The sequence below is a fragment of the Palaemon carinicauda genome, chromosome 20 (genome assembly GCF_036898095.1).
Source record: "Palaemon carinicauda isolate YSFRI2023 chromosome 20, ASM3689809v2, whole genome shotgun sequence".
Lineage (NCBI taxonomy): Eukaryota > Metazoa > Arthropoda > Malacostraca > Decapoda > Palaemonidae > Palaemon > Palaemon carinicauda.
In genome coordinates, this window is record NC_090744.1 from 48556974 (window position 1) to 48564473 (window position 7500).

The window sequence follows — 7500 nt, forward strand, 5'->3', positions numbered from 1 at the left end:
TTTTATAGTTGATATATGAAGTATCTGTTTTGCTGTCGTCATTGTTTTTCAAATAGTTTATCTTAATTGATCATTATTTCTCATATCATTTATTTATTTCCTTAACTTCTTTCCTCACTGAGCTGTTTTTTCTTGTGGGAGCCCTTGGGTTTATAGTATCTTACTTTTTCAACTAAGGTTGTAGCTTAATAATAATAATAATAATAATAATTCTGCTTCTATATATATATATATATATATATATATATATATATATATATATATATATATATATATATATATATATATATATATATATATATATAAAACGGATTTTAGCGAAGCGAAAAATCTATTTTTGGGTGAGATAGCCATGGCGTCCTGATGGAAGGTTCCTTTTTGGTAGCTTCCTTGGGTAAATAACTACAAGATATTCCCAGAGAATTTAACCACAGGTTATCACAGAATTCTAACTTCTGGAGCGAGTATCCTAAAGGTTTCCCTTTAAGACATCGTATATCAACAGGGGACGCATGTATTAACGCGCCACATAATCTGCACCCCACATAGAGTTAACACTTCGATGTGGAGGGGCGGAGAATAGCTGGGGAGCCGTTCCATGGCTATACTCGTCCGTGGCTACTTTTGGTACTCGAAACGTAAACAAACGGGCGCCATTGCTAAATGACGTCATGTCCGTCCTCATTCTGACGCCAGTTGCTTACCGATCACCATGATACAGCAGGACAGGGTGGGACCTGAAAGGCTGGACGAAGTAGCAGGGAGTGTCCATCAGGACGCCATGGCTATCTCACCCAAAAATAGATTTTTCGCTTCGCTCAAAATCCGTTTTTTGGGCTCAAGCCATGGCGTCCTGATGGAAGAATACCAGAGAATCAATGTGTCGTGGTAGATTTCCCCTTGTAGTGTAAGTGCCGAGGACTTTGAATAGAGTAAGCATAGTAACCTCGATAGAGGTTCCGTGGGGCTGAAACTTCCTGCCCCCCTTGGCAGAGAAGTCCCAACGGACCATGCTGAGGATCAAAGTGGTTCTCGAAGGGCTACCCACCTTGCGGGGAGAACGTGAAGAACTCGGAGACAAGACAGAATGGTTGATATTCATATAGGAACATTCTCAATGGTTAGGCACTGTATATTGAAACAAGAGAACGGTCTGGTCTCGAAGGTATAGCGCAAGTAAGTATTCAGTTAGGAATATTACATAGCATAGGTGAGTATATAATATGGATTGAACCAATTATTCTTCATAATTTTTTATATAAAAAGAAGGGGATAAAGAAACTATGACAACCATGTATTTCATAGTATAAGTAGGAGTGGATTGAGACGCACAAGTAAGAAAATAAAAATTTTATTTCACAATTGCAGAATATGGTAAATAAATGCAATAAGGGATGTAAAAGTAATTTACAATAAATTATAATGTACATAGTAATGAAAGACTTCGCTCTTGAATCTGAAAGAAAATTTCAAATTATTAGAAGGCACAGGTTCCAGAGGAACGTCAGTCTTTAATAAGGAAAAAACACATCATGCTCTAGGCATGCGGCACTCATGTGACGACTATGACATTTCACCTTGAAAAGAACAGTCTATGAAAAAACACTAAGTGCCTCTGAATTCACTACGTATCACACGAGGGTCAACATAGGCACCCGAGGAGTTAAAGTCCCAAGTAACTCACTGTTCTATGCAGAGCTGGGTGCAGGTTTCATAACACTACCTGCGGCTACCACGAAATGTTTGACTTCATGCACTTGTTTCGCGTAATGCTTGAAGAAAACACGCGAGGATTTCCAGCCTGTGAAACTCTTGAGGCTTTCGAAATTCATGCTCTGAAAGAAATTCAGAGACGATGCGACTTTTCTAGGATCATGACCTGCGGGTGTACTGTCAGGATCCACTCTGCGAATGAAGTAGGTGATTTTCACTCTTAGTTGTTTCAGTGACAGGTTGCTACCCGATGTTTCTCCTTTGAAGAGTTGGCCTCCACCAAAGTCAGAAGTTCTACGAAGATAGACCTTGAGGCTCTCTACTTGACATAGAGAGGCATCTTCTTTCAGAGGGCAGATTCTCCAAGGGCCCCATCTTTTGGTGGGTAGTTCGTTTTTAGCGAGAAACGTCGGATCCGGGAAGAGGGTAAGGTCTCCTGAGTCTGTAAACAGGATGTGACCCTCGTCCCTTGATAATGGCACTATTTTGCTGACACGGGCTCCTGAGGCAAGAGCAAAAAGAAATATAACTTTTTGAGTCAGATCCTTGAGAGGGCACGAATCGTTGTCCAAGTTGGAGGCAAAATGGAGCAACTTGTCCAGGGACCAGGAGATAGGTTTTGGTGGGGGTGCTGGGCGTAGACGAGCGCATGCCTTCGGCAGTTTATTGAAGATGTCGCTGGACAGATCAATCTGGAAGGCGTACAGTAGTGGTCTAGTCAAGGCCGATTTGCAGGTAGAAATCGTGTTGGCTGCTAAGCCTTGTCCATGAAGGTGAATGAAGAAGGACATGCAAAAATCAATGGTGATTTCCATAGGATTTTTTGCCTTGACGAATGAGACCCATTTTTTCCAGGATGATTCGTATTGCCGTCGTGTGGATTCGGTCTTGTATTCCTCGAGGAAGTCTAGACTTTTCTTCGAGATCCCAAATTTTTTCTTCGCGGCTAGGGAGAGAAAATCATGAGATGAAGGTCCCTGATTTTCGATGATGAAGCGAAGACAGTCGACTTCTGTACTTGCTGGGAGAGAACTGGGCCCGGGAGAGGGATCAGCGTGGGTTGTAGCTCCAGGACTAGGGGGTACCAGTTGCTCCGGGGCCACTTGGGAGCCACTAGGGCCGCTGTTCCTTTCAAGGTTCTCAGTTTGGAGAGGACTTTTAGCAGAAGGTTGGTGGGAGGGAACAGGTAGATCCTGGACCATCTGTTCCAATCCAGTGACATGGTGTCCACTGCTTCTGCCTTGGGGTCCTCGTACGGGGCCACATATCGAGGAAGTTGATTGTTGTCGCTCGTTGCAAAGAGATCGATCTGAAGTTCTGGGACTTGGTGAGAGATGAAGGAGAAGGATCTTGCGTCTAGAGACCATTCCGACTCTATCGGGCTTGTCCGAGATAGAGCGTCCGCCGTCACGTTGCGGAATCCTTGTAGATGAACTGCAGACAGGTGCCATTTCTTCTTCTCTGCCAGACGGAAGATTGGGAGAAGCACCTGATTTATCTGGGGCAATCTTGAGCCTTGGCGATTGAGACATCGAACTACCACCGAGTTGGCCAGGGTTAGACGAATTTGGATCGAGGGAGGCGGGGAGAGTTTCTTCAGAGTTTAGAAGGACCGCCATGGCCTCCAAGATGTTGATGTGAAACGTCTTGAATAGTGAAGACCATGTTCCCTGAGCCAGTTTTTGGTGGGAGTGACCTCCCCAACCCTCCAGCGAAGCGTCCGTGTGGATGTTGAGTGATGGAGGTGGGTGTTGAAGAGGGATGGACCTTTTCAGGGCCTTTGCTTCCGACCACGGCTTTAGGAGTAACCGAAGTCTGTTTGGGAGCCGTCTCTTGAGGTCTCTTCGAGCGATGGATGCGGAACGTCTCCAGACTCCCGCGGCATCCTTTAGCTGTGCACGTAGCACTGGGTTTGTCACTGAGGCGAACTGTAGAGAGCCTAGAACTCGTTGCTGCTGACGTCTTGAGATCCGTTTGGAATATCAGCAGTCTTTTGACAGACCCTGCTATTTCCTTCCTTTTCTTCTGGGAGAATGGAAAGGTGGTGTGACTGAAGATTCCACTGGATTCCTAACCATTGGAACTTCTGAGCTGGAGAGAGGCGAGATTACTTTGTGTTTATCTTGAATCCCAGGTGTTCCAGAAACTGGGTGACTTCGTTGCAGGATCTTAGACAATCTTCGGGCGATGGAGCCCAGACCAGCCAGTCATCGAGGTAGGCCATCACCTGGACGCCGCGGAGGCGAAGCTGTCGAACGATGGCGTCTGCCAGCTTTGTGAAGATCCGTGGGGCCACATTGAGGCCGAAGGGCATGGCCCTGAAAGCGTATCTTTTCCTTTGGAGTCGAAATCCTAGGTAGGAGGAAGTGTGGTGGTTCATTGGAACGTGCCAGTAGGCATCCGCTAGGTCTATGGAGACCGTGTAGGAACCTTGAGGCAGAAGGGTCCTTATCTGTTGAAGAGTCAGCATCTTGAACTTGTTGTTCGCTATGAACTTGTTGAGGGGGGATAAGTCTAGAATGACTCTGAGTTTGTCGGAGTCCTTCTTGGGGACGCAAAACAGTCTCCCTTGGAACCTGGTTGACTTTACCCTCCTTATCACCTTCTTGTTCAAGAGTTCTAGGACATATTCTTCCAGAAGGGGGGTTGACTGTTGGAAGAACTGCTGGAAGGTTGGGGGTGGTTGAGTCCAGCTCCAGCCTAGACCCTTCTTGACGATGCTGTGTGCCCAGGGATGGAAGGTCCAACGATCCTGGAATTGGCGGAGTCTTCCTCCCACCGGAAGCACTTCATTGCTTCTGGTTTCCCGAGGGTTTACTACCTCGGCCGCTAGCTCCCTTTCCTCCTCTGCCCCTGGAGGGACGGCGAGATGCGTCTCTGCCTGCACCTCTGTTTGAGCCTCTACCTTTGGGACGAAAGGTAGTTGACTGTTGCTCGAAAGCAGGGGTGAAAACCGGCGACTGTGACAAGACCGGTTGGGTGACCAGCTGAAAGGTCTGCTGTGGCTGAGCTGCCACTTGGGGAGTAGCGGATCCCGGAAACTGCCGTCTCTGTTGACGTTGCTGGGGTTTTGGTTTTGTGGGTTTCCTCTTAGGTTGAGGGCCGTCGTCCTGAGAGGATTTCCTTTTCTTCGACATGCCCCACTTGTGGAGAAGGTTCCTGTTCTCCGTGGCGGCCTTGTCGGTGATCTCTTTCACAAGGGAGGAGGGAAAGAGGTGCTTACCCCAGGTGTTGGAGGAAATCAGCCCCCGGGGTTCGTGTCTCACTGTGGCACTGGAGAACACGAATTCACGACAGGCTCTACGAGCCTTCGTGAAGCTGTACAGATCTTTTACTACGGTCGCCAAATGTTTTTTGGCGAGAACCATGTAGTAGTCAGGGACCCTAGTGTCACCGGCCATGACTTTAGAGCTGTACCTGGGGGGACATGGATGCGGCGAGCCTTTCCTTCGTGTCATGTTCCCGAGGAAGGAGATGGTCATTAAGTTTCGGGAGGTCTTCGTTAAACTGACGGCCAGCGACGTCAGGTTCTAGTTTTCCCATCACAAATGTTGACTGGACATCTTTCAAGTGTCTACCATCAGGGAGAGTAGTCAGCGAGAAGGGTCTGCACTCCTCCAGTGCAGGGCAAGGTTTTCCTTCTTCCACTGCCTTATGTACCGCAGTGAAGGCCTTTTCCAAGAAGGGGAGGGTCGCATCGTCTGGTGCGACATAGGTAGGGTGCTTCTTGCTAAGCACCGGAAGTTTCGAGCAGGTGAAGCCCCTACTTTTCACTGTATTGGCCAGCATAGCCTGGGCCTTCGCGAGATCGAACACTATCACCTCCTTTGGTTCGGTCTCTTCTTTAGAGGCAGGTTCGGATCGAAGTCGGACGTAAGAGTCCGGATAAGCCTCAAAGTTCGGGAAGAATTCCACTTATTCCAGCACAATCGAGCCGATCTTTTCGCTTATGAAGATCTTGCCCGTTGTAATTGGTATGTGCTCAGCATACCTCCAGGGGTGGGTATCTGAGCATGCGGGGAGGTCCTTAACCGAAATCCTTTTCAGCTGCTTCGAACTTCCCATGTTGGTCCTGAAGAACTCATGCGTCTCGCGGAGTTTCTTATCCATGAGAGCCTCAAGCATTTTGAAGATCTCCTGGGTGTTGGATGGGGTAGGATCCGGGGTAGCGGATGTAGACGGAAGTGATACATCCGTCAGTGTAAGAGTCGGTGTGGGGGTGGAAGGTGGAGCGACCTCCTGCTCCGACTCAGGGTATTCCACCTGGTCTTCCTCATAGCCCAATTCTTCGCCCATGAGGTTCCTCTCCGTATTCTCCGACACTTCCGACATACGTTCCGCGTTGTCGGCATCCAAATGGCACTCGTGCATGGACTGAGCCATGACTACGTCCGGTTCCACCGTTATCTGGACGGTGGGGATCTGATCCTCGGGGACCACAGAGTCTGGGGATGCCTTCGGGAAAAGCAAGGCCCTCAAGTCTTCGGTGGCAAGGTATGGTCCAGTGGCGTTCTTTTGGAAGCCACGCACCCACTTGCGTAGCTTCTCTCGAGAAGCGTCCCTAACCTCCGCTGAAGAAGGATTGTTGAACGCCTCGACCAGGCGGTCCTTGCAGACTGTACAGTTCTGCGGGTCCCAAAACTTCAGATCGCCTTTCTTGTTGGCGCAAGGGGCGTGGGTCCTACACGCCGTGTGCCCGTAGAAGTGCGGGCGCTTCACTCCACAGAAGTTGTGGTCACACTTCACGTACTCCTCCTGTAAGAGAAAGAGAACATGAGTATATGGAAGTCATACCAATGACTTATATTATTCTAAAGTTAAATATTAAAAGGTTAATTTTAACCTAATCTTAAGTAATTAATAACATTGTGATGTTAGAGAGTGGAGCGGGAAATGAAGTAGATAGACACATACTCCGTGTATCCCGCCCGGCTGGTTACCGTAACCTTATCCATAGGCAATTTGTTTGTGGCCGAGGACACAAGGCAGAATTCTTCATAGATTGCCAGGGAGGCAAAGGGAATTCTAGCAGGAATTGCCTAAGATATAAATCTGGGACTAAGACCACTCAGGCCATTAAAATGCGGGTGTAGAAGACCCCATAGGGTAACGGTTTCCGGCAACCAGCCGGGCTAAGATACACACAGCATGCTGGAAAATTGTGATATGCAAGAAGACAGCACGGCTATTAATAGAACGGTAAGACAATACCTATCTATTTATGTAGCCAAGCCATCTAGCTGCAGCGTAGGGCTATCAGCATGGTGTTGATAGCTGGGAGAAGGGGTGTAAGTCTCTTGGCGTCTCCGGAAGGCTCCGGCAGACCGGCGCAACGCCGGAGCCGCTCCAGCAGAGTTTCTGGCATTAGGGAAGACACATAGAGAAGTCAGGAGTAATGCCAGGATAGCGGCCGCCGGCACAGCGGAGGCGGCTCCGGCAGCCTTCGGCTGCCGGCTTGGTGACAGGGACAAAGGATAGGCTATAGCAAAACCGGACCGCCGGAAATGGATGCCGGCACACCGGGGGCCGGCCCGATGGATGGACGACCGAAGCTAGGAGGTATGAGGGTAGGCCATCGGCTGTACACTGACGGGAGGCGGCAGCCCTCCGGCACACGGAGGACTGTCGGCCAGGGGGGAACAAGGAATGTGTCACCAAGGGGGAGGGCGGTATCGCCGGCAGTAGAGGCGGCAAGGGACTAGCACCAGGACAGTGAAAAGAGACAGAAGGAGGGATGGAGGGGTAAGGACATGAACCCCAAATCATCCCACCTGAATGGGTGTACCC